The sequence below is a fragment of the Canis lupus genome, chromosome 31 (assembly GCF_003254725.2).
Source record: "Canis lupus dingo isolate Sandy chromosome 31, ASM325472v2, whole genome shotgun sequence".
In the NCBI taxonomy this organism is placed as follows: domain Eukaryota; kingdom Metazoa; phylum Chordata; class Mammalia; order Carnivora; family Canidae; genus Canis; species Canis lupus.
In genome coordinates, this window is record NC_064273.1 from 21,106,721 (window position 1) to 21,121,622 (window position 14,902).

A 14,902-nucleotide genomic window follows, 5' to 3' on the forward strand; every position below is an offset into this window, starting at 1 on the left:
TTTTATCTGTTTTTTAGTAATATAATCAACTTCTACTCTGCTTTTCTAGGTCAGGCATTGTGCTATTTGGTGATCATAGATGTCTTATTAAGATGATAACCAAGGGGCAGGTTAGGTGTCTTACTTCAGCTCAGGTCATGATCTCAGGGTCCTGGGATCAAGCCCCAAACCCCACATTACCAGGATCCCCGCTCAGTGGGAGTCTGCTGGTCCCTCTTTCCATGTCCTTCTCCCTCCTCTTCCTCTCCTCTCCCTTCCTCTTGCTTTTTTTCTCTCTCTCTTTCAAATAAATAAAATCTTTTCTAAAAAAGATGATAACCAAAAGCTTATAGTTTAGTAATTGCTAATAAACTTTTACTATGTGTGTTGTGCCCAAGATTGCGAATTCAAGAAACCACCAAGGAGCTGACACTGATGCAAGTACACGAAGGTTTATTTACAAGCTCGAGCTTGGGTCCAAGTATACTCCACACAGCAGAGCAGGGGCTTGGACCCCAAAGTGGATTATAGCTGGGTTTTTTATGGGCTTGTCTAAGGGATTTTCAGAAGAGGTGGAGGAATTTTTTTTTTTTTTTTCCATTCCAATATGGGAGGAAAGGGTGGGGGAGTTTCTTAAGATCTGATATGGGATTCTCTGAGCTCTGTTGTCTTTCTGATATGGGAGTTCCTGCTGAGGGCATTCTGAGCTTTGTTCTCATTCTAATATGGGGCTTAACTGAAGTAAGGTAAAGTTCAGCTCTTATTCACAGGGGCCTAAGATGGCTGTACTTATGTTAATGCTAAATTTGAGGTGGAATGGCCTTAATTTTTCTCGGCCTCCACAATGTGGTTATTCGATCCACAAATATCCTATGGAATAGGTGCTATTACTCCCATCTTATAGTAAGAACATTTAGATTCATAGAGACATCAAACAACTTCTCAAGGTCTAATGATTGAGTTAGGACCCACACCCAAGTCCCTGGTTCATCCCTCTACTACATGTGACTACTGTTGCATTCTATTTGAAATGCACTGTACTTGAAACTTCAGTGTGGCCTGTTTTTTTTTTGTTTTTTTTTTTACCTTGTCTAATTTTAAATTTATATTTTCTACTGTAATATTAAAAAACAGTACTCATTATATATGTAGTCTTACTTCCAATTTCTAATATTGTATGTTTTCCTAGCAGGGCAAGCATGGTGTATTTTTCTTTAGAGTGTGGGGTTTGCTGACCTTTTCTAATGAGTAAACAGTGCCATCTTCTGTCTATGTTCTCATAAGCAGGTGGAAATACAGTCTGGAAAGACTAGGCTAGCAGAGATCCGTGACAGGAAGCAAGGAATCTGGAGAGTTTATCATCTTGGCAATATGTAGCACATCTTTGAACACTTGCAAAGAGGCTAATTGTTTGAAAGGCCTCTCAGGGCAGATTCGTGTGAAAAAAAAACACAGTTCTGTGTGATTAATTATCTGAAACCTTTGGATGTGGAAGGAAGAGGTAGGAGGCAGGAGGGAGACAGAAATAGGTGGCAAGTGGTTATAATGATTCAAGGTTGACATCATTGAAAGAATAAAGTAAGCAATTCTCTCATTTGTTTTATAATTAGTTTATTCATTCCCTTCCATATCCACCTTCAGAGAAATGTGCTTGATGTTTGTCACAAAAGAAAAAGGAAAAAGATAGAGGTGGAATAATATATTAAATCCTTAAGATTTAATACTAGAAAAAATACTTTCTCTCTCTGCATATTAAACACAATTGTCAAAACCTGGGCACACGTGACAGCTTATATAAATGTGAAAATCTAAGTTTGGACATTCGGCCAGGAAAACATGTTTGTTTTTGGTTTTGTTTTTGTTTTGCAGTTTTTAGGTATTTGTTTGTTTGCGAATCTATGCTATTTTGCAAAAAGTATTTTTAGTCTCCTCATACTTTCTAGCCATCTCATGAAAGAAAAAAAAATAGGTTAAGTTTTATCAAGATTTACATGGGTTCATTTAAATATTTCTATCTCACAGTGCTTACCTTTCAGGAATCTAGATGAGCTTTAAGCTTTAGGAGTAGCAGCTCCTTTCAGAAATGTTTATGATGAGGGCTCCTGGGTGGCTCCTTTGTTTGAGAGTCTGCCTTTGGCTCAGGTCATAATCCTGAGGTCCTGGGACTGAGTCCCTCATCAGGCTCCCCACTGAAAGCCTGCTTCTCCCTCTGCCTATGTCTCTGCCTTTCTCTCTCTCTCATGAATAAATAAATAAAATATTTTTTTAAAAAAGAAATGTTTATGATGTTAATCATGTTAACTGCCCACAATATAGTTGTTCTTCTAAGAAATTGGAAGAGATGGTGGGAACCCCCAAGGGAAGTAACTAACATTGCTGAAGTTCTCTTAGTCTGGGGAACTCCAGACAGTGATAAATCGAGAGCATGAATGAAAGGCAGCTTAAATCCATATCCGAAAATTATGGCTTCTGTGAGGATATTGCCCTCTATATCATAGTGCATATTCGGAGATAAAGCAGGGACAATGACTATGTGTGTGTAAAATAAATGTATAATTAGAAATTTCTCCATATTGCTCAATTTTGGGCAAATAATTATAATCTACCTCTTTATTATGTCCATCTGCTTTTCTCAGTCTTTTACCAAAATGATGTAAAGTGAGTTTTCTTACTATGTATGAGGTTAATTTTCATTATGTCAAGAGTTACTCCAAAGATTCTCCAAATCCCCAAACACATTTCAATTCATTTGAATTTGGGTTTTATGTGATGCTGCAGAGTGATCAGTGCTGGACAGAGGTGCTTGGACTTTGGGGGCTTAGTGAAATTAACAGACAACTTACTAACATGTCTCCAAGAAAGCTGGATATCTAAGATTTGAAATGTTATCGAATCTGAAGAGAATCTTTCATCCAATGCTGAGTATTCTATATGGGCATCCTTAACCCACTCCTAGTTGTCCCCTAATATCTCATTCTATTCAACATTAGCCAAGAGGTATCACACTTTGACTTTATGTTAAACACATTTTGGAAAACCCAGTATTACCTGTTTATTTGAAAGTCAACACAAGAAACTTACCTTTCTAGATTGGCATATCTATTTCTATAGATTCATTAATGTGAACATTTAATTATTTCTGTTTGCAGGACAGTCATCATGTGATACCACGGGCATAACATGTCAGCATATGATGTGATTACACTGATCTGAAAAAATGCATGTATATATTCATTTCTCATTTCATAAAACTGCAATACTCTCTACAATTATTTTTCTTTTAAATGAAGTCATTCCCTAAGCATACATAATGCAAATCATTATGAAACTCTTAATATCCTGTTGCCTCTCTCTGGCTGTTGGTGAGCAGGAGTAAAGGCAACAAGGGTTCCATTTGCTGCAAACACTCCAAATGTCCTTACACAGGTCCCCAGGAGAATGAAATTTTGTCATTACTCCGTGGCTGTGATGCCTTGTGATGGAAAAAACCCAGGGTACATGCCACAATATGATTGAGTAATTATACTGACCAGTGTAATTAGGCTTGAGTTTTAACCAGAAGCTCTCTCAAACATATGATAACCTTTTCATACATGAGTCAAGTTTGCTCTCCTGTGAGCTCACCTTTGTTCATGGCTCTGGCCCATCCTAGTCACTTCACAGGACTTTCTCCAAAAGGCAGCTCATTAGACCACTTGTGGTATTTTTTCTGACAACTGTTTATGCTTATATCCAACTTATCCTTATCTCCAATAAGTTTGATATATATAGATTGGATTATTATCTCTTGTGTTCTTATAGGTAAGTCACTTATATGTGCATTAATTTCCTAAGGCTGTCATAAATAAATATATACATTTATTTACTATAATAGCCTTAAGGTAAAAGTCCCATGGCCAGGGAAACTGGGAGTAGTGTTGGCATAGCTTCAGTCTTTGCTGACACTTGAACTTTACTGAATTAACTTCCCTTGTGTGTTCTTAACTCAGCTTTGTCCTGAAGTCAACAGAATGAAAATGACCATTTTCCATAATTCTACCGATACCTTCTCCTCTCTCTCAGTCTCTTGCTCTTTCTTTTCCCTCTCCCCCTTGGTCCATCTTTCTCTTTTTTTAAATGAGTAGCTAGTATAATTTCTCCTAAGTATTCTAATTAACTAGCCTCATTTCATTTCCAATTAACCTTAATGACTTTCCCGCTTGCTAGAAAATATACTCATCCTTGAATACATACAGCCCATTCAAATGTTGACTCTATCTGTTACAGGGTTATAGATTGTAAGCTTCTAAAGTATTCTTCCTCTCTGAAATTTGAGAAAAGTGGAAGGTTATATATTACCTTTTATAAAAATAAAAGTGTTACCAACACCTAATAAGATATAGCTCAATAGACAAATATGTTGAAGAAAGTAAGTGATACATCATAGACTATAAGCATGGGAAATCCAGAGATAGTTGGTAGTTATTAATTTTCTAGTGAATATAGTGGTTTTTTTTAAAGCCTTTTTTTTTTTTTTTTTTTTTTTTTTTTTAGTAATCTCCACATCCAACATGGGACTTGGACTCACAGCATGAGATCAAGAGTCACAAGCTCCACTAACTGAGCTAGCCAGGCACCTCGACATATTTTTGAACCACTCTTACATATCTTTAATTTTTTCTTCATTACGTCACTTTGACTAATGTATTTGGGGACAAAGTTCCCTCATCTTTAGGCTGCCTTGGACTCCTTCTCAGGATACCAATCAGTAACTCATCACAATTCATTCTACCTACAGTTTTCTAAGTCAAATAATAACAGTTCTATTTATTGATGGGTTGCATATATTAACAACTCTATTCGATGATAATACACACATATAATCCTATCAATGGCCTGGGAAGTATTAAGAAAATTTTTTTTTAAATCTTTTATTTTTTTATTTTTATTTTTTAATTACTTATGATAGTAACAGAGAGAGAGAGAGAGAGAGAAGCAGAGACATAGGCAGAGGGAGAAGCAGGCTCCATGCACCGGGAGCCCGACGTGGGATTCGATCCCGGGTCTTCAGGATCGCGCCCTGGGCCAAAGGCAGGCGCCAAACCGCTGCACCACCCAGGGATCCCGTATTAAGAAATTTCTTTATGAAGAAATAGATATTCCAGTTTATTATAGTCCAAGCAGAGAGGTCAGTCTACCTCCCCAATATGGTGCAAAGCAGAAGCATAGTTGAGTTTCAAGACCAGGTATGCTATCTGACTTTAATGTTCTTTCATGTGCATTAAAATGGCTTGAAGACCACATATTAATTCTCCTCTTCAATAACTTTTTCCCTTAAACTATTCTTCTTTTTAAATAAGCATAATCTAGGGACTCTTGCAATCCCTCCATAGAAATCAGTAGTTGATATTTCCCATTAATCTCTGCATTAAAAATAACAAATTCAGAATTTATTTGAATTACATGGTCTCGATACAAATGCTAGTAAAGGAAGCCCAATGGCTCACACACAACATAATGCCTGGGTTTAACATTTTATCTGTCTTATTTTTTTATTTATCCTACATTACTTATACCTAATTAGTTTGATACATATAAATTACTGTGTTTTTATTAGTAAGTCATTTATGCATGTATTATTTGCTAGGATGGCCATAATAAAATGACACAAACTGAATGACTTATACAATACAAATTTATTTTCTCACAGTTCTGGAAAATCATGGTGCCAACAGTGTTGGTCTCTCCTGCGGCCTTTCCTGGGCTTGCAGATGGCCACCCTCATGCTTCCTATTCACTCACATGCTTGCCTTGCACACATGCCTCCAAAATTTCTTTCTGTGTCCAAATCTCTTCTAGTAAGGATACCAGTCAGATTGGATTAGGGCCTACTCCTATGACCTCATTTAACCTTAATTACCTTTTTAGAGGCCTTACTTTCAAGTACAGTCACATCGTGAGGTGCTGGGAGTTAGGGCTTCAATACATATATTTTGGGTTGGGGCAGCACACAATTCAGCCCATAACAGTTTGCATAATCAGAAAATTATAGCATAGAGTATTAAATTTCTATTTGTGTAAAGAAGGAAAATATTACTGCAGGTTTTGAAGCAGTTCAAAGAAGGAGGTACAATTTGATCTGGTAGTCAAGTTTGCAGTAGACAAACAGAAGATAGGTGATTTTTTTCATGTCAGGGAATATTTCGAATATGTGAGTAACATAGATGGAATATGAGAAACACTACTATGGCAATGAATAAAAGTATGCTGAAGCCAGGAAGGCTGGAACTAGGGATGGCAGGAGTTTTAATCAAAGAGAAATAACCACTGGTTTAACAAGATACGTCTGGGGAGTTTGGTAAGTTACAGCTACAACCTAAATGATAAAGAAAAAACTTGTAAGTCTAAGAATAATCACTCCAAAAGAGATTGAAACCAAGTAAAGCAAGTTAAATAACAACAGTAGCAGGAACTATGAAACCTATTGAAAAGACCTTATCATAAGCACCTCAGAATTATTTAAGAATTTGATGTTCCACAAGGAGTGGGAAGGGGTAGTGGAGAAAGCTTTCCAGTAAAGAGTTTCAAGCTTTCCAGTAAAGAGTTTCAAGTGTTTGTGGTGTAAAGCTTTCATGGGGATGTGGGCACAGCATCAAAAGCATCTCTCTTGTCCACAATTAAATCACTAACACTCCACTCCCCTACCCTTTGAGTTTCTCCCCAACTCCATAGTCTCTTTTCCTTTTATTACTTTTCTACATTTAGAAAAAGGAAGACCATTCATTTTGAGTCTTTCACAGATTTATTTGTTCTAATTGAGAGATTTCCAGTCAGTGGGACTTAGAAGCTTGAAACTGGAAGTAGAAGAGAGAGAGAGAAAAAATAAATATACTCAGTATTTGTCATTTCTTTTTACACTTCTTATAGACTTGTGCTCAACACTTTGTACACATTTTTTATCTTGTTGGCTTGCCTCATTGTTAACACTCTCACCTCTATACCTGGCTCTGGCTTCTCATCTCCAGGGAATAAAAAATAAGCATAAAAATATATACACACTTTTGGGTGGGGAATTGTGAAATTAAATTAATGGATTTGGCCTTCATTATTCTGTTGAAAAATACATTTTCACAAATGGAATAAATTTCAGTCTTTATATATAGTTGAGAATTCATCCTGATATGCTTAAACTGGAAAAGGAAAAACATAGGAAGAAGAAAATTGAAAGGACCTAGGATATTAGCATCCTGTTGAAATAAAAACAAAATTTGGAATTTTTTCCTCCTACCTATCAAAACATTCTTATGAGGCAGGCATTAAGTAGCTGGGTAACTTTATTAGTTGATGTCATTTTAGAAGAAAAGAAGATATGAGTGACTTTAGCCTGGGATAGTCACATAGAGGAGATCATTAAAAAGATATTTGATTATGCACAACCTATAAGTGTTCACTCTTCTAACATGCTTTTTGTGAAAATACACCAGCCTATGGGGACTGTTTGAAATTAAACAGTGGTTCTTTGGGAATAGGAAGGATTTAATACCCAGTCAGAATCCCCTTGAAGGCTGCTTTGGGCTTTGCCTGGGGCTTTCAGGAAGGAGCCTTCAATAGGGAAGACCTGCAAACCTAGCATAAAGTGCCCATTGAACTCTGAGGAGACGATTAACTCATTTAAAATATCTCTGAAGGAACTTTCCAGAATTTTGGAAGAGGAAAACTACCTAGTTTATATAGTTTTTACTAACTTCAAGCATCCATGATATCCTTTCTCTGGAGCAGAGTCAAAAGGGGTCATTTGAGCAGCAGGCGTATTTGGCCATCCATAGCAGTCTCCCCAGAAGATTACTTTGCCCTCCTGATAAGAGTTCTTTGTCTAGGGTTGAGGAGTCATTTTTAAAATTCCCATGGGGATCTTTTTCTCACACACTGAGAAGAGACATTAGAGTCACAGAAACTGATTTTATACTGTTTATGTGGAGTCAAGTATGTTCAGAATTATACATTTGATACTCTGTGGAGTGAGACTTGATGAAGTTTCTGAGGTCTTCACTTTATATTTGCAACAATATTTTGAACCGCGGAAGAGACAAAATAGGACCAGTCCTCCTGCCCCATCAGATATTATTTAACAGCCCCTAAAGCTGATTAACTCACTGTAAACTCTACTGGAGAAAGAACTGGACTCACCTGCTTCAAAAGGGTAATCACAGAAAAATGACAGCTGGGATAAACAAGTTGTCTGAGACAGTAGAAATGATTGCATTTTTTCTCTACTAAAGACAACACTGGTGAGTTTCCCCTTCTTGGTATGAAAAAGATGATTTTTTTTTCATCTATATTCTAGTCAGTAACTATCCCATCAACCAAAAAGCCCAGAGCTTTTGCTACAAACTTTGGTGACATTTTGACTTTCGGCTCCTACTGAGATGCCAACAAATTTTGTTTAGAAAATTGACTTTCTCATGATGAAAACCCATGATAGAAAAGTGAGGAAAATATTGTTTTTCTCACCTGAGGAACATCAGCATAACATTTGAGGCCTCTGACTTATTTGTGAAAACCATTACTCTGTTCTGCTTGGTCATGTCTACAAGGCTAAAAATTATGGCCAAATACTTTTAATTTACAAAAAGAATAACATTCTTTTCTTTTTGAAGTGATTTATTTATTTATTTATTTATTTATTTATTTATTTATTTTTTGCTTTTTTTGAAGTGATACTTTGCATATGAACTTTAAAATAGTATAGATTTGTAATTTGTAAATTTATTATTCTTGCTTTTTCCTGCATTGAAAAAACTCCTATATATTCCTGAAATATATAACACATATCTTTAGTAATTAAAGTGTTTTGAAATACATCAGAGTAAAAGCAGTTTCTGTACATATAGAACGTGTCAGCATCTGCATAGTTTTTTTAGCATCTGCATAGTTTAAAAAGAAATATTACCCCAGCTTTTATATAAAAAGAACAACACTTTTTTGACATTTAGATTTTCTAAAATAACTTGAACAGTTTAGATTTTAAGTATTAGGTATGAAAAATAGAAAAACGCTGCTCACGGTTGAAGCTTTAAGACTAGAGGATAAAAGTTATAAAATAAATGGCTCTGAGTTACAATAAATGTGTGACTCTAGAATTTCAACTCTATTGGACAAGGAACTTTACTTTGATACCCTAAATTAAAAACATATTAAAATCTTTAGTTGGCTTACTTCATCATGTTCTAGGTATGTTTCATACTGTTTTAAAAAATTAGCCTTCTTTTTACCCTTGACTCCCATAGAGCTATCTTCCTATTTCCCATAATGAATCAGGGTTCTTAAAGAATTTTTCATATGTTGTTTCCTCTTTCTGATTTTGCAATCTCTCCTCAACTCATGCAAAACTGATTTCTACTGCTTCCATATCAGCAAGAAAGGCTTTTGAAAAGATTGTAATGTCCTCTATGATGTTCATTCCAATGTGGCCTTTTCAAGTCCTCATCTTTCTTGATCTTCTGCAGCATTTGACATGGCTAATCTTCTTTAGGAAAAAAAAATATATTTTATTTTACATTTTATAAGAAAACACCTTTTGGTTTTGCTCCTACCATTCCAAGTCTTTAACATCACCTAAAGATTTACACGATTTTGTTTATATCACATCTCTGAGTTCACTCTGCATCGAATGCCATCCTTAGTCACCACGATCCAAACTTGCTTTTTTCCTTTCTGGAATTCACCACATTCTTTCTCAACTTAGATTGTTCACAAATATATACTAGACTAGAATATTCTTCACCACATTGTCCACATAACTAATTCCTTATCATCTTTAAAGGTCAACTTAAGTGACTGTAAAGGAAGACCTTTCCTGAATTCCAATTCAAAATTAGATTCTATCCTATTATCACATCTACTCATAGATTTATTTATTTGTTTTTTTTTTTTGGTAACACGGAAAAATAATCCCTTCCATTCCTGTATCCCAGCACCTATCCTATTACATAGTAGGTACTCAGTAAATGTTTATTGCATGCATTAAGTATAGATGATCTCTACTTTCAAGGAATTTGGAATCTAATAACGGATATAAACAATAAAATTTGAATTAAAATGTATTATACTATTCTATTAGAAAATATACAGGATACTTTCTGACCCACACTTGATGAAATCCAAAGTGAAAACTAAAGGATAAACATAAATCAGTCAAGCAAGAGGTGTAGGTAAAAAAAATGTTTCATGTAGATGCAAATAAACATTGAAAGAGCCAATGGCAGAGCATATGAATAGCGTGATTAAGCCTTGGGTATATCACTACCCTGTATGTGGTAAAAGCTAGCCACTGAAAATTGTTTATCCTTGACATTCTTCAAGGAATGAAGAATGGTATGGTACTATCAAGTCTTAGTCCTATGGAGAAAGACTCAGAAGAGAGTAAGCAATAACCAAATATGCCTGTACCTGCTACTTTATGTCAGTGAAAAAGAAAAATACTATTGATTTTTTTAATAGAATACTTAAATACCATTTACCTACACAGTCCACAAATTATGAATATATTGTGTTTCAAAACTCATTTGCAAGTCAGTTTGGATATACCAACACATACAGCAACTAGTCATATCTTACTTTACCTAAGTAGCTTTTAAATCATTTAATAAATAATTGTGAATATCATATATCTAATGCAAACTGTATTAGAAACAAAGTTTGGTGCATTACATTAATTAGCTTATTTATATTCACCACAACACAGAATGGTAGATAATGTCATCATTCCTTTTTAAGGAGTGTGGGAAAGAACTTAATTAATGTGCTTAAAATCACAGAGGTTGTAAGGGTCAAAACCAGGATTTGGGCTCAGAGTTGTCTCATTCTAACTCTTCTGCTCTTGTAATGCCCGCCATGACTCCTTAACATAGTTGGGTCCTAACTCTCGATAACTGACACCAAAAAAAAATACATCTACCATTGCCCCCAAAACAAGAGTGGAGTGTCCAATGATATTTGTCATGAATTCTGGACAGACAGGGAGAAAGAAGGAAAAGTTAGATTCTTTGGGAATCCAGTGTACTTTTAACTAGTTCTGTCTTTTTAAATTGTTCTCAGAGGGTGTTGTTGGAAGCAGCAGCATTGGCATCATCTAGATCTTTTTAGAAAATGCAGATTCTCAGACTATATCTCAGGCATGCAAAATCAAAAACTCTGCAAGTACTTCAACAAGCCCTCCAAGAGGATCTGAGATGGGCTAACGCTTGGGAATCACATCCTTAGGTCATTTATATTTTGAGTCTAGTATTTTGATGAAGATAGTGTCATGGGCTCCACAAGTGGGCAGAGTTTGGACCATAAAAATTATCTAATAGAGTCTCATTTCTCATATTTTCAAGGTATTAGAAAACCAAATATTTGCAAATTGTCTATCAAAGAAGTATTATTGGGGCACTTGAGTGCTCAGTGGTTGAACATTTGCCTTTAGCTTAGGTCATGATCCTAGAGTCCTGGGATCAAATCTTGCATCAGGCTTCCTTTGGGAAGCCTGCTTCTCCCTCTGTCTATGTCTTTGCCTCTGTTTCTCATGAATAAATAAATAAATAATTTTTAAAAAAGATAAGAGAGAAGTATTAGTTACATAACTAAGTCACAGTTCTGAATTTCCACAATGCCCTCTAGCAATTCACACTCTCTTAGAAACTTGTGAATGTTTGGGGTGAGCAGGTTGGGAAGGGTTGGGTTAGTGGAAGAATGAAATGTGGCAACCATATCATGATGGTTTTCCTAAAATATTAATTTATAGGCTATCAGCTTCAGATTTTCATAATTCAATCTAGTATTCCCAACTTCATAATCCTAATTATCCAAGTCAATTAGTATCTTCCTCAATGAATTTTAATCCCACAATGAGAGAAGAGTTTCAAAGAAGGAACATCTGTGCATGTAACTCTCCCAAATCTCATTTTTTCTGTCCTCTTTTCTAAGCATCTTTAAAAGCTATTTATCTAACATTTCTTTTTAAGAGATCGTTAAAGCAGAATTGAACCTTTAAAAGGTCAATTTTTGTGGTACTTTCATGGAACATTTGAGATAAAAATAATGGGAGAAGCAAGTTAAAAAAACATACTACTCTAGTTTTTGTTTTTTCTTTTTGTTTCTAAAGCATGTGATTGGTAGAAGTGCTTTCCTTTTGAAAAATTATTATATCTTGTTCCCTTGCTTGTCCACATGATGTAGTGACTGTTTCGATCAGGTTGAATGTATCATCTCAAGATGGATTTAACTCCAATCAGATAAATTGGAATGGTAAAAAGCAAGAAATTACTGTAAATCTTACAGTACATTTGCTTTTTACATTTACGGTACATTCCCTATCTCTTTAGGGAACTAACTACTCATTTCCTTGTGTTCTCAAAATGTGGCCATTTAAGGCAACATAATTATAATAATTTTGCCAGCATTTCCTTCCTCGTGTACTCATTAACTTAGCTGGAATGGAAATTTAATAGATACCACTATGAATAGAGTCACACATTTTATATGTAAGTAATTACAAAGTTAGAGCAAAGTTATAACAAAAATACTATACCTATTTACCATTTAACTTGCTAATTAATTAGTAGAATTTAGAGTCAGGTCAGCCTATAGAGCAAAAGTATACTAACTAAACTTAAAAAACATCCTCAGAATTTGAATTTTTCTTTGATTCTAGGATCTGTTTGTCTTTCTATTGTTGAGGTAGTGTTTAAGGTTCAGGAAATATCTTACCTCACCATTCACTATAGCCACAAATAAACAGAAGAAAAAAATACATATAATTGTTTTGGTAAGATTATTATTGAGTGAACTGATAGATTAATGAATGAATAAATTAATATATAAAATACAATAAGGGGCAGCCCTGGTGGCTCAGTGGTTTAGCACAGGCCAAGGGCCTGATCCTGGAGACCAGGGATCAAGTCCCATGTCGGGCTCCCTGCATGGAGCCTACTTCTCCCTCTGCCTGTGTCTCTGCCTCTCTCTTCTGTGTCTCACATGAATAAATAAATAAAATCTTTAAAAATAACAAAATAAAATAAGTAAATGAATAGTCTTTCTTTTAGTCCAATTTTTCAGATATTGACCAGGACTACCCATACTCTCCTTCCCAAATGGCAAGCCGTTTGGTCATCTTCTTTTAGGCACTTTTCCTTTCTTATCTGTGGACCAACTGTCATCTTTCTTAACAGAGACTGCTAATATCCCTGTAACACCTCTAAGATGACACCAGCATTTGGTAGATTTTCTTGTGTGAATGATAGGACATGCCCTCAAATTCTAGAAGTGTTTGCTTAAAAAATATATTTAATCCTTTGGTGTTTACTTTTAGTTTCACTGAGCCAATGATTATCTTAAGCAAGCTAATCAATTTTTGTAATGGCTGATGAAATTAACAAGGCATAAACTAGCTCTCAATTGTCTGTACAGTAGAATAGCAAAGATACAAATAATCTGAAAATTAGATAAAGTCAAATATGCTATCTTGTACTGTAACTTTTGTCCAGAGATGTGTCTTAATTTTTTCATTCTTCCTAGGCCAATAGGCCATAGAATAATTTCATTTAATTGTAATAGATCAACTGATTTTGACTAATATTAGCACCAACTAATGAGCACAAGATATACACTAGATTTTTAATGTTTATATCATCTTTATGCAACTAAATTAGGGCCAATGAAAGATGTTAACAATTTTTAAGTAAATACTATAATAGGGAATAGTTACTGGATGTGAAATTGCAATATTCTACAGTTAACAGGACAAGTATTAAAACAAATTTATCTTCCACGGAAAGCAAAAAAAAAATCAGTATGCTAGCAGTATGTTGGCTTTTATAATGAAGCTATATTGATATTCAATATTTTTATGGATAATCTACCAACTGAAATATCTAAATAGGTAAGTTAACTGCATTTATTGATTTCTCAGGAAGGTTCTGCTCCTTGTGACCTTAGTGATCACCACCTTTGTCATACTTACAAAGGTGCATTTACTATCCACATTTAATTTAATATGGACAGTGTCTTTCTGTTGGGTTTAATGATCTTAATTTTATAAGTAATAAAATCGGCAATCAGAAGTATTAAGTAATATGTCTCAGGACACATAAGTACAAAGTCGCAAAAGCCATGACTTAAACACAGGTCTATTTTACAGCAAATATCTCATGAAGTCCTACACAGTGTATTTGAGGCGTTCACTTCACAGAGGCCTTACTGGTTGCATTCATAACCGACAACACTGATGCCTTGCAAAGATGACTACTGTGGATATTACTTTCGGGCACACTTCTATAGTCTAAAATAAGAATGTAGTTTCTCAAGCATGGATAGAGAGTGACTTCTGAATTCCTCTGTATGGCAACTTAGCCTTTGCTGAGGAATGGTTCTGGGCACTTTTTGTCATTTTTCTACATTTTCATTGCCAAGTGTATCTTTTGCAAAACACTGCAGGGTTTTCCTCTTGCCACAATGCAAATGTTTGCCTCCTTTTCTAACGTTAATTTTCCTCACCTACTTCCAATGTACTCTAAGATTTAGAAATGAAATACTGCCTGAAGCTTTGAGATATATAATCGAGTTAACTTTATCCCACACAGAACCTGTTCTCCAGGGTCCGCATAATCTTTCATATCTCTACAGTCCTGTTGCCGATCCACAGGAATGAAAAAAGAAGCCAATTCGGGAAAGAGCTGGTTCAGGATGTGCAAAGGGCAAATCCCATTAGAATGGATTTACAATTCAATTACATAAGGTCCAAGGTACTGGGCAAATTATTGAGCATATTATTTTATTAGAGCAAAATTTCACTGCATTGAGAAAAGAAGTTATTAGCTAGACCTTGAAAAGACAGTTAAAGATCATTGTTCTAACATGATTTGACTTGTTTATAAAGTATTTCCTAAAGCTACTTTCATCTGTC